This window comes from Sebastes umbrosus, chromosome 11 (genome assembly GCF_015220745.1).
Source record: "Sebastes umbrosus isolate fSebUmb1 chromosome 11, fSebUmb1.pri, whole genome shotgun sequence".
Classification (NCBI taxonomy): domain Eukaryota; kingdom Metazoa; phylum Chordata; class Actinopteri; order Perciformes; family Sebastidae; genus Sebastes; species Sebastes umbrosus.
In genome coordinates, this window is record NC_051279.1 from 12,545,986 (window position 1) to 12,561,985 (window position 16,000).

The 16,000-nt window shown below is 40.3% G+C and overlaps 1 protein-coding gene across 21 annotated transcripts in view; it reads right to left on the reverse strand.

The window, feature by feature from the left end:
- The window catches only part of erfl1 (Ets2 repressor factor like 1), a 112,972-nt gene that overhangs the window by 96,844 nt on the left and 128 nt on the right, over nt 1-16,000 (reverse strand). For 13 of the 21 annotated variants that reach the window (XR_005208960.1, XR_005208966.1, XR_005208961.1 and 10 more), the window contains exons 2-4: nt 13,794-14,476; nt 11,847-11,915; nt 11,362-11,712 (exon numbers count right to left, since the gene is read on the reverse strand). The gene's annotated coding sequence lies outside the window, so the exon portion shown is untranslated. Of the gene's footprint in view, nt 1-11,361; nt 11,799-11,846; nt 11,916-13,793; nt 14,477-16,000 lie in introns of those variants that run through there. The other 8 variants (XM_037786036.1, XM_037786033.1, XM_037786031.1 and 5 more) reach the window with 5 other exon arrangements.

Consider the following 16,000-nt stretch of genomic DNA (forward strand, 5'->3'; position numbering starts at 1 on the left):
TGAAGCGTTTCTAATTTAAATAAACCCTTTGGCAGACTGAAACTGGCAGCGAGCTTCCCCTTTGCTCGCGAGGAAAAAGAGGGAGAAGAAAGGAAAAAAGGGGAAAAGAGGGAGGGCAAAAAGGAAAGGAGAGATAGATAGATGGATATAGAGATGTCTCCACGCTGGTTTGCTTATCCGCATGGGAGAGTTAGAGGCCAGAGGACGGGGAATGGGGGAATATAGAGAGTGAAGTGGAATAAGATAGGGAGCTAGATGGAGGAGAAAGAGAGGGGACACAAATAATGGGGAAAAACACTGACAAGATACAGGGGTTAAGGGAGGGGAGAATAGGAAAGAGCTGTGAAAGTTAGGTAATGGAGAATAGTGTGTGTGAATAGATAGAGGTGTGATCCGTCTATTGGGGAGAGTTCATCGTTCCTCACACACACAACGAGAGAAAGTCAAACAGGGTCTCTCAGCAGTGGGTCCGATCAGTCTCATCTCATCAAAACTTGGCTGAAGTTTTTTGGACGGAGCCCAGCACCAATCTACTTGAGCCGCCACACTCTTCTCCGTCACACTGTCTCCCCCTGTCTGTCCCTTTGGCTCGTCACAGCAGCGGCTCGCTCACCGGTCTATACGCTCCTAATGGGCTCGCCTCGGAGAGAGGAGCCACAGCAATACAGGCTGTAATCTAAAGGCTCACTACTGAGCGCCAGAGGATGCCCATTTTGTTTGTCTGCTGTTTGTTATGTTGGACGGGTAAGAGGTGACAACAGGCAAACCATACAGCTCGGAGATTCAGAGGGGAGAAGTTGCTCAGGACGGCCCCGCAAAACACTGAAAAACTAAAAAAACGACCAATCAAAAACACAAAATTAGCGATTTATCTGAAGTTTATTGACATTTTAAATCTATGAAGCATCAAACTAATAAAAATGTATGGATCTTTTAATCTTGAAATGGTTATAAATGTCTGACTTTTTGTTTATGGTTTGTATTATGTCATCTGAAGGTCATCTAGAGCCTTTTTTTTATTTCCCACCACATCACTTAACATAATGTTTGATTAATGCTCATATGCATATAGACCGGCTATTACAGGTATATTACAGAGTCAACAACAGAATCAGGGTTTGACACGCCTGTAGACAAAAAATGACAAGATGCGATTACACAGTATCTGGATTAAAGATGCGAGTGTGTGAGTAAAGGCGCGACACGCATGTTGTGTATAGGCCCACAGGTTGGGGTAAAGTCTATAGGATGGATGGAGAGAGAGAGGGAGAGAGAGCGATAGGGAGAGAGAAGGGGGGGAGAGACTCCCGACCCCCTCCTTCAAACATACGCACCGAGAACTGGCTCCGGCTCCGGCTTCGCTGGAGTGGAGAACCATAAATCTTCATATAGCGGCTGTTTTGATTAATGCAGCCGAGTCGAGCTAGGGGGCTGGACCTATCCCATTACGGCCTAATGGAAGATGGAGCGGCGCTGTCTCCACCACTAGGCCCCTGTCATTTGTTCCACTTTGCAGTCCATTTGGCCGAGAGACTACAAGCCACTCCATCAAAAATATTTTCAGAGTTAATTTCCGCCCGCTTAATTCGCCTTGATTCGGATTGCGTATCGAATGGCAGGATCGATTTTCGCCTGGCGTCTAAATTAAATAAAAGAGAGGGGGGTATACTTTAAGTCTGCATTTTCTTTCTTTTCTCTTTTCCATTCCATTCTTCCACCTATTTTCCAGACATCCTTTACCGTGGGCGCGCTCATTCTTTTTTTTTTTACGATGCATCTCATTTCCTCCTTTCTCTCAGATTTTGATAGACCCATGTTTGCAGAGGAGGAGGAGGAGGAGGAGGAGGAGGAGGCACAAATCTGATTGTAGTTACAGATGAAGGGAAACCTATTGAAAGAGGAGCTGAGGTGGATGGATTTATGGATTTGTCATAAATTACAAACCGATACATAAAGACTTGGACATGGGGGAAACACCTTTTATGACAAGTAGAAAAAGAAAGAAAGAAAGAAAGTAAAAGATCCTATATCCACATGACACCAACACAATGTGTAGGTCCTGAAGAATAGATTTGGAAAACATGGAGTGAAGAAGAATTGGACAGGCCTACACGGGAAAAGTGGGGTAAATTAGGGGCATCGCGGTATTGAGGGGGTGAAAAATAATAGGGGGGAAAAGTAGCAAAAAAGAAATGAAAAGAGGCAAAAAGCACAGTGACAAATTGGTCGAGTGTGTCGCGAATTCCCTTTTAGATTTAAAGCCGCGTGTAGCCTATCGTCATATCTTTCCAGAGTAATTTATTTTCTCATTTCTCTCTCTCTCTCTCCCCTCAGTACCCTTCTCTCTCTCCGTGTGTGAATTTATCTGGTAGTCACGTGGACAGAGGAGGGGGAGAAAAGTCAATAAAAGTCTCTGGCGACAACTGTTTCCCCCATCGGTCTCTTGTCTCCTTCTTGCATTATCTCTCCTGCTTTGCTTTCTATTTGTTTATTCGCTGGAGCTGCTTTGCTCCTCCCTATTTCCTCCTCCATCGGCTGTGTTTCCTGTTTCGGATCCTCTCTCATATCATAGGACTACAAGCTATACTCCTCTCCAGAGAGGCCTATTGATTTTATTCTCCCACTAACAGCAAGCCCCAACGCTTTGAAATTACTAAATCAGGAAGCTGTAGGATCCATCTCTTGTATCCACCTCAGAAATGCTTCGATAAGCGTCAGAAAGTTCTCAGAGGCTTACAAGTTGGAGATGAAGGCCGGCGAGCTTTGGCCCGGAGACATGAAGCCACTTGTAGATTGCTCATATCAACAAAGGAATTAAATTTGAATCAATTAGATTTTATTACACTCTGCCAAATCTATAAGTCCATCTGGCCCTAACAGGCACGTAGATCATACGTACATGAGCACTCAGGAAGATCTGACTGAGGAACAATCCTGAAACCAGTTTCCTCTCCAACTCAAAACCACACACCATATATCCTCCACAATCTAGGGCTGGACAGATGCTGACCTGAATATACCTATTTTGATGGCTATCAAGACTATCTGAGCGAGATTGATATTTGACAATATCAATCTCGCTCAGATAGTCTAAAAATTCAGTAAATTGTATCTTAATATAAAACAATCTCTAAGACCACAAAAGTTAACATTTATAAGCTCCAGTATATCATAATATTACAATGACCAAAATGCCAGTTGAAATACCCTCATACAGTGGTGGGAGAAATATTCCAACCCGGTCTCACGGGAAGGCGTATAGATATCACGACATTACACAGATATTCCGCGTGGCATGAGTACACATGTTAGCCTTTTCGCGTGCCTTCTGTACACCATGCAAACGTACACAGTTAGGTTTAGGCAAGAAAAACACTTTGTTACGGTTAGGGAAAACATCATGGTTAGGCTTTAAATAAGTAAGTCAACTAAGTAAAATACGTACGGAAACAACATAACCCAACTACAGAAAACATGTTACAAACGTCAATAAAAAACATGTGACAAACATGAAACGTAACTTACAAAACAAAACACAGGTCCACGGTCTTGAACACGGGTCTCCTGGTTAAAAGTTTGGTGTTTGTTGACCACCATAAGTGGTCTTTCTTGCTTTTTATACTACGTCACTAACTCTTACCGTAGCACTTATACACGGATGCGTTTACATTGCAGTCAGTACAGGATACATGGCGTACGTGACATTTCTACGCCTTTTCGTGCGAACTGTATATTCAGATCCTTTGCATTATCAATAATATAATAGTATCAAAAATAAGCAAGAACTCATTAAGCAGGCAGAAAGGTTCATGTCAGTGCTATTTTCTATATTATATCAATACAGTAACTGATAATGCAGCTGCAATTGCAAAAATGTGAGGAGGACAATAAAAGCAAACTTTTTATATTGACCAGTTAATTTTCCCACAAGAAACATGGATGTTTAAAGAGCCTTCACCGCTTGTGTATTTAAAAAATGATTTAATAATGAAAAACTTGGGTGCAACAATACATCCATAGCTAATTTCTAATGGGCTTATTAACACCACAGCTCTCCTTCTCACCTTGACTCATGTATAAGCTACAAAAAAAACATTAGATTAATTTAGAATTACTTTAGTCAACAATTATTGAAAAAAATGCTCCACATGATCAGAAATGCTGAAATTCCATTAATGGAACAATAATAAAAATAATAATAATAAAATGTTCTCATTTATTAGCAAATAATATATTGGCCACCAATATATTGTGCATCCCCAATTACTGATGCATGAATGTAAAAGCTGATTTTTTAATGTTGTACCTGGTCGAAGTAGAAATAATTTGAGCTATATCATATCAGATCTAGACCGACAAATCCACTGATATTATCTTATTGTAGATCTGTATCAGCGTACAATGTCAACATACAACATGCAGCACAGTTCTCCCACAGATACACTTGAGGTCATTTAAAAACAGTGACACCATTACATATTTTTCCACCAGAGAGCGCTGACAACTTTAACTGTAAAATGTCCTGCTCTAATATCTTCGTTACAATGCTTTCATAAAACTAACTTAAAAAGTGCAATGTGTAAGATCTGGCTAGAATTTTAGTTTAAAACATAAAAAAATAATGAACATTATCAGACATTATCAGACCCCCAGCGCTGAGGTTTGCGTTGGCTAAATTTGTGTTGCTACAGCTCCGCTAACTGAAGGTGCCCCCCACCACGCCACATGTGAAGATTATAAGATAGCCGTGTTACTTTGACCGGCTCTCAGAGTTTCAGCAGTTTGGTTGAATTTTGCTTATTCTTGCTCTGCTGTTAGTAGGCTTCTTTTTTTATGACATATGACAGTAAATTCAGATTGTATGTACTCAGTATAGAGGTGAAATGCTGCCACCTATTTCTTTGGAGCATGTGGCCAGATCTTACACATTGCACCTTTAAGGGATCCTTATCACCAATGCTTGCTTGGGAAAAAAAGACTACTGGCAGATATATTGTTTTTTTTACTCTCAATTATCAATATCAACCTCTAAAATCCAGTCAGTCAGGATGTATATTTATTGTATGACAATGCATCATTTGCTCAAAATTTAAAGTCTTAATACGCAAAGCACTTAGGTAACTTTATCTGTCAAATTACAATATTTGCTCGTAAATGTAGTAAACTCTAGAGAAGAAAAAAAACTAAATTAGCCAAGAATTAACTAACAAAGATATTTCCATACTAACATGTGTGACAACAACTAGGACACTTTGTACAGCAGCTACTGACGGGGTTGATAAAACTGAAGGGTCTCTGGGTATCCTCGGGGGGTTTACACTTCCACAGCAAACAGGACTGATGGCCGACCCACACGGCAATATGACTTGTTCACTCAGCCCCTCCAATATCAGTGTCTCTATTTCAGTCGCCACATCTGTTATTGTCTGATTCTTAAGAAAAAAGTGGCTGAGCGGAGGATAATGAAATCAAAGCCCAACACACACAGTCAACAAGCCCCTGGTAAGAAACACACTGTGTCAATATTAATCTCCCTGACAGAAAGTCGAAATATGGCATCTGTCACACATCATCTTCCCTCTCTCCTGTCTTTCTGTGGAGTGGAAAAAGATGGAGAGGAGGTGGTTTTGGTGGGAGTGAAGAGGGGGGAAGTTGTTGGAAATTGAGGACACGGACCGGAAAGGGCAAAGGACTCTGGGATTTTCAAGAAATAGTTTGCTTTTGTCTCTTTGCATTTGGTACGGTATGCATTTGGAACATTCAAGCCTTTGAATTTGGCATGTCAAGGACACTTCTAACAAAACATATTTGTCATAAAGTACTTGACAGAGCAACACTAGAAACATGTAGAGATATAATTCTCATTCGTGTTTGAGCAGCATCTTTGTGATTGATTTCTTTGACTAAGAAAGCTAAATTGATTTGTTTGCCACTGGGGTTGAGTCAATAACTAATATACAATAACTACTGGATGTATCTCAATAATCAAATCACTCCTTCAAAGGAAATCTATAAAACCCGGAAACCAAATACAACAGTATTGATTTATTTTATTGTAATTAATGTGTATGCCTTTTCTTTATTTAGAGGAAATCTGGTGCATTTGGCTAATATTAGCGGTTATTCTATTTGTTTTGAAATTTCTCCAGAGTGGTATAGGTCTATATTTTTACTATCAACAAATCCCAAAAGACCAATACAACAATTAATTTATCATACTAACAATTATGGCCTGTGTAGCCAAAGCCTGGTATAGTTAGTTTGTTCCTCTGTGCCATAGAACTCCATTGTAGTACAAAACTATTAAACACAACATAGTGAGCCACTCAATTGCACTGGGTGACATGTTCCTTCATTACAATGGACATATAGTTTATTTTGAGCCGATCCCACATGCACCGACTTGGCGTTGTAAATACTCACTACACCAAATTCGTGGCTGAAAATAGTCCCCAACAAAAGCCCTTTTGACTTGTGCGCCTTGGATTATTTTTGAAGGAGACTTGCATTTTGTACTTTTTTCCACCCATGCAATGAGCCCTTCACAAGACTGAATGAGTCCTTTTTGCTTGTGTTTGAGTATTGTTTGCTAAAAAATTACAAATCTAATCTTCTTTGCCAACTTGTGCGGCTCTCAGCACGAAAGTTATGAGAGATGAGCACATTATTGGTTTTAGTCTTTACATGAGATTATCTAATAACTCTAATAACATGGCATTTTGTGCTAATTTAAGTTTAGACAGCTAATACATTTTCTCACCACATGCTTAAACTCTAATGTGCATTAGGGCTGCAATTAACAATTATTTTCATTGTTGATTAACCTGTCAATTATTTTCTCGATTAATCGATAAGTTGTTTGGTCTATAAAATGTCAGAAAATGGTAAAAAGATGATCAGTGTTTCCCAAAGCCCAAGATGACGTCCACAAATGTCTTATTTTGTCCTCAACTCAAAGATATTCAGTTTACTGTCATAGAGGAGTAAATAAACCAGAAAATATTCACATTGAAGAAGCTGGAATCAGAGAATTTTGACTTTTTTGTTTTCCTAAAAAATTTACTCAAACCGATTAATCGATTATCAAAATTGTTGTCAAATAATTGATTAATTGTTGCAGCTCTAAACATGACCTCCAGATCATATAGTGCATATTCAAGGTTGAAATGGGCTTGTCAATCATGTTGAAGGTGCAGGGTCCGTGTATTTTTGTTTATTGGACTAAATCCAAAGCGGCAGAAATGAAAAAACGACTTGTATTTTCGTTTCGTTCTCGCCACCACCAGGAGACCACTTAGCCGCGAGGGGGGCAGACGGCGGCTCCGGGAGACGGGCCTTCCGGGATTAATCGATTATCAAAATGTTTAACACTTTGGATTTAAAATGTGAGGGTGCAGGTCATATCCATGCAGAGCCTCCGCCGTTTTCTGCTTTGTCGTATCGGTCGGCTGCGGTTTGTTTTGGTTGAGGGATACAGAAAGGATATGATGTCACCTTACTCAGACTACAACAATAAAGGCGGTAACTTCCTTCTACCTCTGCATAGACTCAAATGAAGCAAATATATATCGATTCTGGCATTAAAAAAAGGATTTCAAAATCGTACAAAAAAGGAATTGCGATACATAGATGGATTGATTTTTTTCCAACCCCTAAAAATTGGCGATTAATTTAATAGCTGACAACTAATCGATTAATTGTTGCAGCTCTAAACGTGACCTCCAGATCCTATAGAGCATATTCAAGGTTAAAATGTGAAAAGCAACAAGTCAGAGTGAGATATGAGCTTCACGACAGTAGGGCAGCAAAACTAATGTTGCTCTCGTAACAAGACGCTTAAGGGCAGCGATCGCAACACAAGATCTCTTGGTGATGAGATATAAAATGTCCTCCGATATTTCATCAGTTTTCCCATGCTTGAGGTTTCTCCTCCCCATGCACATCCGCTATCCTTTATTTATCCCTCAATCATCCATCTCTTCCCCTTTTCAGCCCGTTATCTCTTTCTCCCACTCGTTTCAGCCAGAACACTTTCCTTTCTTTCATCCTCTCTCCATCTGCTTCCTATTCCTCCCACCTCTCTTCTTCCTCCTCCTCCTCTTCCTCCCTCCCTCTCTCTGTCTTTTGGACATTTCTCTTAGTCCTTTCTGTATCCCTCCAACCAGCCTCTCCACCCCCTTTTCCCCCTCTTTCCCCTGTGATGAATGAGTCTGTCTGCTGGGTGCAGTTCATATTTACTGAGCAGGGGAGCGCACACTGTCAGTCTCTCTCGCCCTCCACATCTCTATCCCTCCACTAAAGAGACATAGAGAGCAAGAGGTTAGAGTGGGATGAAAGGCGGAGGGAGGCCGTGGTCAAGAGATCCACTCCAGGAGTCACCGCGATAGCAGCTGGCTCAGTGGGGAACACGTTAGTCTTGACCAGCATAGTTTTCTCAGTGAAAGCATTAGAGGTGGTTGAGGGGGAGAGAAATCTTCCTCACCTCTTGACCAACCTGTCAATGTGGTGATACTAATAGGGAATAAACAGCGTCTTTCCATCCCTTTATGTGTAACTCGGCAGCCCACTCTCAGCACTCAATGCAACACAATTTAATGGCGTTTTCTCTCTCCTTCCTTTGTGTGAGCCATGCTTTTAGGCACATTTGGACTTGAGAGGGAGAGAAGTAAGAGCCGCTACCAGCTGCAGCTTACCAAAGGCCCACAAAATACCCGGTTTCATCTACGCCCACACACACCAGTGTGTTGCGGCGAGTCAAACGGTGTGTTTTGACCCGTGTGCTGACCCCTTCATGAATAAGAGGAGTGGATGTGGGCCTGCCGGAGCCCAAAGGGACAGGCCAAGAGCCGCTGCAAAGCCCTGCAGAGCCACCATCTCTTCCCACACACTGACCTCCGAGGCCAGCCAACACCAAAACCACCGTAGCGTGACGACATCAATGACACCCAGCGCCAACGCACACAATGTGTTCCTCTGCCAAATTGACAAAATATAGACAGTAAATACAAGGAAAATTGGATAGCTCAAATTACATCACAAAAAGAAAATCCCCTCAACTGGACTTTTATAAGATTCAATATGGGGGTAATTCAATTCTCAGACAGCAACCTAAAACACTACCGACTGTCTGTCAAAGGGGGCAGATTGAAAATGTTTTTGCCATTTGGTTCTGGGACGGGGAAGGCTGAATAAATGTAAGGTTTTATGTTTCGATTTGTTGATGATTTGCAGTAGACTCTCAGCCCTCGTAGCGCATCTATATCTGAGCTGATTAAACATTATGTCACTGTAAACATTCACATAATGTAGCTGTATGTCAGAATCAAAAAGAAGAGAGTGGAAGAGAATCAGGGGAAAATAGGAGCAGGAGAGGAAAAGAGTAGAACGCTGAAAGAAGGGAAGGAAAGCATCATGCCATAATCATCTGAATATTAGGGAAAATTGGACATGGGAAAGGCGAAAATTGGATATGGGAAATATTTCTGGGGAGCAGAGAAAAGCCTGGATGCATCAAATGTGAAAACAATGGCCGGTATCAAAACGGATGGAAACAAATGTAGCCCCCTCTGGATAAATCACTGCTGTAAAATATCCTTTAGAGGTTCTAAAAGCCATCGTCCACAGACAAATGACAGGGTCAGAGGTCTTACACAGGGAGCACTATCAGCTGGAATAACACCGTTTATGATGGAGGAGGTATGATGGGAGGCTTTACAAAGGGACAAAAAATACATTTTCTATATACAATGCTGACCACAGGCTCATTCCATATCATAGTTCTAAGAAACTTTTGAGCGAGAGACATTTCCTGAGCTCGCCTATTCCCCAAAGCATCCTTTCCACAGCTATCCATTTCCCCCTGGTGCCACAAGAGAGGAACTACTGCTGCTTCACTGCGGCCTTTCAGGGAGAATTCATCGGCCGACTCATCTGCTGTAAAGCTGATGTAGGCCTCAAACTGTGATGCATCCGGCTATCACCTGCCACACGATGAGACACACGCACGGCACACGGAAAGGGTAAACAGTAACACCTTTATTTGTCAGGATGCATTCTCTGCTGCCCCGTGTCTGTGTGCTGCAGCGGCTCCCCCACCCACCACCTCATCCCCGGATCATATTTGTCCATCTGCCTGCCACGCCGATGGAACATTCCAAAAACGGCTGCTGTGCAATCTATCTCAATTTTCCAAATCTATTAACTTTCTTTGTGTGGCCTGCCTCTCCTCGAGCCCGATCTTTAAAAACCGTGGTTGTTCAACAATTATGATAACTGCAACAGGGGGAATTAGAGAATCCACCCATTCATCTCTCTGCCCCTCCTCCGCACAGACATGACGCGGCTAAATGAAAAATGGACACGCTTTAAGAAGTATTGATTCCAGCTTTAAACAAAGGTACAGTCAATATTATTTACTCCTAAATATATCTTTGTTATCTGCGCCGGAGTCGTAGTTACTGCTCTGTCCTCGTAATTGCGGACATAAAAATAATAGACCAATTCCCTCCGAATTGACCGAGACAGGTTTGGTTGTGGCCCTTGTCCTAGTGATGCATATCCTGGGTGTAAATGAATGTGTGAGCAAGGTTTTCCTCTGATGAATGCCCTACTAGAGGCAGATATATATTCTGACCCAAACAGGGAATAAAATGCAGGAGAAACGATGCGATTTATGAAAAAAAAAAAAAACTACACTGCATTTCAAAGGTAATCTGAAACACTAAAAATGCAATCATCTTCTTTCCATTATTTATTTTCCTGCAGTTTATTATAAAAATTGTGTTTTCCTCCTCATAGAGTTGTGTCATGTATAGTTTGGGATTTTGTGGCTTGTTTTGAGAAGCCCCCTGGGGTTTCTTCTCTCATGTGGAAAATCTAAGTTTTTTTTTTTTTTTTAATAGTGTATTATTTTTTGTGCCATGACAAACTTCTTCCCGGCAAAACGGGCCTTTGAGTTTCTTATGCTAGTCTAGACACACTCAGACAAATACAATAACTGCATTAAGTATTATGTATTGGCAATTTTCTGAATGCAATTTTCCAAAGCTAAAAAGTAGTAAAGCAACATCTAAAACTTGCTTGTATCTAACAGATGTCAGTACCCTACCAATGTATAAAAAACCTTTTTCAACAAATCTAACAGTTCAGTTTTTCATATATTCTGTATCCTATCAAAACATGACTCTTAGTATTTGTAGTGTATCATGCTGTGAAAGCAGTAAGCAAATGTAAGCGTTTAGGCTGTACTTCAGGCGGGAAAAGTTTTTGCACACGGCTCGCACATGCATCAGAGAAGATCACACTTAAGCTTAATAAGCAACCCTTTACAGATAAACCTCAGATTACAAACGGTGCACTCACTGTGTCTTCCCCGAGTGTCTTCTCGTCTCATGCTTGTCTCCAGATTACATGAAGCTGGCCTCACACTGGTCCCCTCTGCATGGCCTCTCATTGGTGTGGGTAAGCTGGTGGTTGTCAACGTAGTCCCGGCGTTTGAATCCCTTGTTGCACACCTTGCTGTGATAAGGCCTTTCTCCAGTATGTTATTGTGCATGTGCCTTCAGAATCTTGCTAGGTGGTACCACATTAGTACGTCTTTTGATGGATCCTCTAGTGATATTTATCCTTATCCTGTACAACTAAAGCCTTCCCCAGATTGCAAATGGGTCTGTTTGTGTTTGCTTAAAGATGAACTGTGAGCTATATCAAAGTCTGGAAAGTAGCAGTGCATTGAAGGCAGTTAAGTACTAGAGAGTACTTTGAGGACTGATATCTAGAGGACACTTGTCTAACTATACCTTAGTGCTAATTCTGGTGATGATACTTGACATGTTGCTGCAGGAAACCAGAGTCAGTGAAGGAGCATGTGCAGTATGGACAAGGGCGAAACTCCGGTGTGCCCTGCAGAGACAAAGCTGGAGAGAGAAAAAAAGCGCACCAATGAATAACTTGGTATTTAGCGGCGTTGACAGAATTTCAAAGGCAGGTAATAATTAATAAATATATGGTTAAATGCCAGGTCCATGCACGCACACACTTATAAGCCTTGCCAAAAATTACAAACACCTTTTATCCATGTTTTTGCTGGTTTCTTTCAGTTTCACTTTGTCTTTGCCCAGCAGACACATCTAACTGCACTGGAAAAATACAATTGTATTCTTAGTATAGCATACTTCATATTCTTACTATTTAATATAATTCAGTATATTTATATACCTTTCAGGACTAATGTGAAAGTGTATGCACGTTGGTGTATCATCTACAAAACAAACAGCAAAACTTGCAAACTTGTTCTGGTGTATAATAGCTATTTACAAAATAAAGCAATGAAACATGAAACCTTGGGAAGGTGAAGTGATCATGATGAGGTGCTTAAACCCTGAAGAATTTTTCAGTAATTCAGTTCTGATTAATACGGTGCAACAATGGGAGCAGTAGGACTTTTCTCCTCAATGCATGCAGGTTGTTTTTTTTACACTGCAAAACGATCTGGGAAGAATTCTTGTTTTCTGGGTCAATGATAGTTAATTGACTCGGGTCCATGACCCTGCTGTGACTGCAACCATAACATTTTGCCTTCTTGAGCCAAGTTCACACTACACGGCTTTCAAAGTCGTCAGATCGCTGTACTTTTCACACTACACAACTTGCTATCTTGTAATCAGGAGTTGTGGTTTTCACACTACATGACTGAGCGGTGATATGGGTTTCACCCACTACAAGATCTTTCACTGGGAGGAATCCACGACTATGATTTGTCACGAAAACACACACGAGAAGTGACGGGCGTATATGCTTGTTGATGTTGTCATTGGCACACATGTTCACATAATAGAAGAGCTGCAACAACTAATCGATTAGTTGACACTATTAAATTAATTGCCAACTATTTTGATCATCGATTAATCTGTTTGAGTAATTTTCTTAAGAAAAAAAAAAGTCAATATTCACTGATTTCAGCTTTTTAAATGAAAATATTTTCTAGTTTCTTTGTTCCTCTATGACAGTAAACTGAATATCTTTGAGTTGTGGACAAAACAAGACATTTGAGGACGTCATCTTGGGCACTCATCAACATTTTCTGACATTTTCTAGACCAAACAACTAATCGAGTAATCGAGAAAATAATCATTGGTTGCAGCCCTACAAACCAGCCTGTTTCTTTACTATTTCCCCTATGTAGATCAGTCACTTTGTTATGTGTTATGTTTATTCATGCAAACATCCAACACCCTAAGCGCAACAACAACTTTGGTCCGTGTTGCAAATGCAACACATACAGTAAAGTTCCTATTGTTACAGTTGACCCCTCCGCCAGGTTTCCCCTCAACCCGTGTCTCGCGCTGTAGCTCCCCGACAGGACAAGATGTTTAGCATGCTTGATATCTATATAACAGTTCACACATATCGCTTGATCTGGGGATTTGTCAGGGAGCTCCAAAAACTGCAGCAGCAAATAAAGCAAAAAATAATTATTTACCTGACAGAGTTTGTTCTTTTATTAACTTTGATCTGATTTGGTGAAGGCACAAGCCAGTGCAAAACATGTTGTTTAAAAAGTAATTACCAGAATAAAATTATTTCTGATTTTTTTAAACAAAGAAGACATCCATGTGAGGTTAAATTATCAATTCAAATTGTCAAAACAATTGCAATCCTCAAAACAAATCTGTACTGCTCCAAGCAAGAAATTCATATTATAATGAGTAAAAAACAAGCTTAAAAAACTCTTCAATGAAGCATCTAGCAGCACTGAGGAGGATTAGGAAGAGATTAGATGTGAGGTGGCTTACTTGTTGTGTTGCTTTCCACTGCCTCGGCTGGTGGGGTCTCCTCGTAGTGTCCAGTTAAGCGTGGCTCAGTCTCTCCCTTAACAAATGCCTCCAGGCCTTCAAATTCCCAATTCCCAAACTTTGTTACATGGCAGATTTCATGTGTCTCAGGGTCTGCTGGCTCCTCTTCGACTTGTTTACAGTTAGAAATCATTCCAGCTCATGCTCTCCTGTTCATTTTTCAGCTCTTCTCTACTTTGTGCAGTGCAGCATTTAGGGCGTCCTCGCCCTCTTTTTTGCAACTGATCATGTTATTAATAAGGGACAATTAATTTTGTTTTTCAAGGGACATTCCTCCACAATAATGCTTTTGTTTTAGGGTGTCGTCTTCTCTTTTTGGTAGTTGGACTTGTGGAACAGACAGTCAATTATAGTTTGTACAGTTTGGTTTGTGGGCCGACCAGATGAACTGGGAGAACAGATTATTCCGCTGGCCAAAGGTAGTTGTTCCTCATCCCCTGGTATCGATTCAGTCTTTTTAGGGCGACTTGGTACCCTTTCGAATGAGTGGATCTTCGTCTCACCTACCTCAGGAGTTCTGCCCTCGGTGTGTGCAGTCTTTGGAGGATGCTGAAGTCCCGTTTTAGCAGACAGAGTAATTTTACCTGCTGCCTTCCTCTTCAGTGTAGAGGAAATCCATAGAACTATAGATAGAGAGAGCAGAAGCCAATGAAAGCTTGCCAAAATACTTGCTACTATGCAAATAGGAACATAAGCTTATTTGTGACTTTATTTTACCCATTTTCTAGCTGAATTAATGTAATGTCATAAATATTTACTGGCAATGTTTGACTTGACACACCTGAGGCTGTTATCAGCACTTGCAGCAGTTGAATTTAAACCAAAATCATTAGGGAATAAAAATCAAAGTCTCTTAAACTGGACTGCTGTGATTTAAACTCCATCTCCTCCTTGATGTATCTTGTAGAAACTGCCTAAATGCCACTAGAGGTCTCTGTATCTACTTACTATTGCTGAGCTCACTTTAATGTTTCTACAAGATAATACGTTACATTATGCATGCAGGTATGAAGGCCACTCTCCCATGCGTGTGAATTAAATGCATTACTATGAAATCAAAATGTGTCACATCCCCTCAATTAATTTCAAATACAGAGAGAAGGTTATTGATTATGTGACAAACTGCAGAGGCCAATTAACAGTAATCATGTGATGCACGAACACATAGGATATACAAAAAGAGCTTTTAGACTTGTTCGTCAATAAAGCAAGTAGATTATATATAGTGGCATATTTTTTCCTGTTTATTTGTAAGAGCAGTTTCATGTGGGCTGATTGAAAAGACCAAATTTGAAGTTATATCTAATACTGTGGAACGGGCAAATTGTTTTGACAATAAGATGTAGATTTGTATTAAAGGTCCCATATTGCAAAAAGTGAGATTTTCATTTATTTTATATTATAAAGCAGGTTTAAGTGATTTATAAATAGATAGATAGATAGATAGATAGATAGTAACTTTATTGATCCCGAGGGAAATTCAAGTTTCCAGCATCACAGTTCCATAGTGCAAAACATGTTAGTAAAAAGGCTGTAAAAAAGTTAGAAAAAAATATACCAGATATAAAAATACAAGGAGATGAAGAAAACTGTTAAAACTGAATATAGTGCAGGGTAACAGCTGTGATACACGACTATTAAAAAAAGTGAATATAGTGCAGAAGAGACTGTTAAAAATGAGTATAGTGCATTATTATCTGTCCTGTTAAACTATCAAAACGCTCAATATACGGAGAAACACACACACAGCCCGTATTCAGAAATTGCGCGTTTGAAACAAGCCGTTAGGATTTCTGTACATTTGTGATGTCACAAATATACAATATTTAGACCATCAAAGGTTCACAACATCAGCCTACAGGAAGTAAACATGGACCCAAACTGTTGCCTAGCGACGCAATTTCAGTTTCAGACAGGAGGGTGAATACAGGTATATTCAGGCAGACAATATGAGGAAAATGTGTTTTTTTTAACATTACAGCATGTAAACATGTTCTAGTAGAAACACAAAAATACAAGTATGAACCTGAAAATGAGCTCGATATGGGACCTTTAAAGTCAAATGGTGTGGGAGAGTGAAAGAAGTACTGTAATATGATATGCTGACTTCCTTTAAACATGAAACAGTAACTGTAAGGTATTGAAAA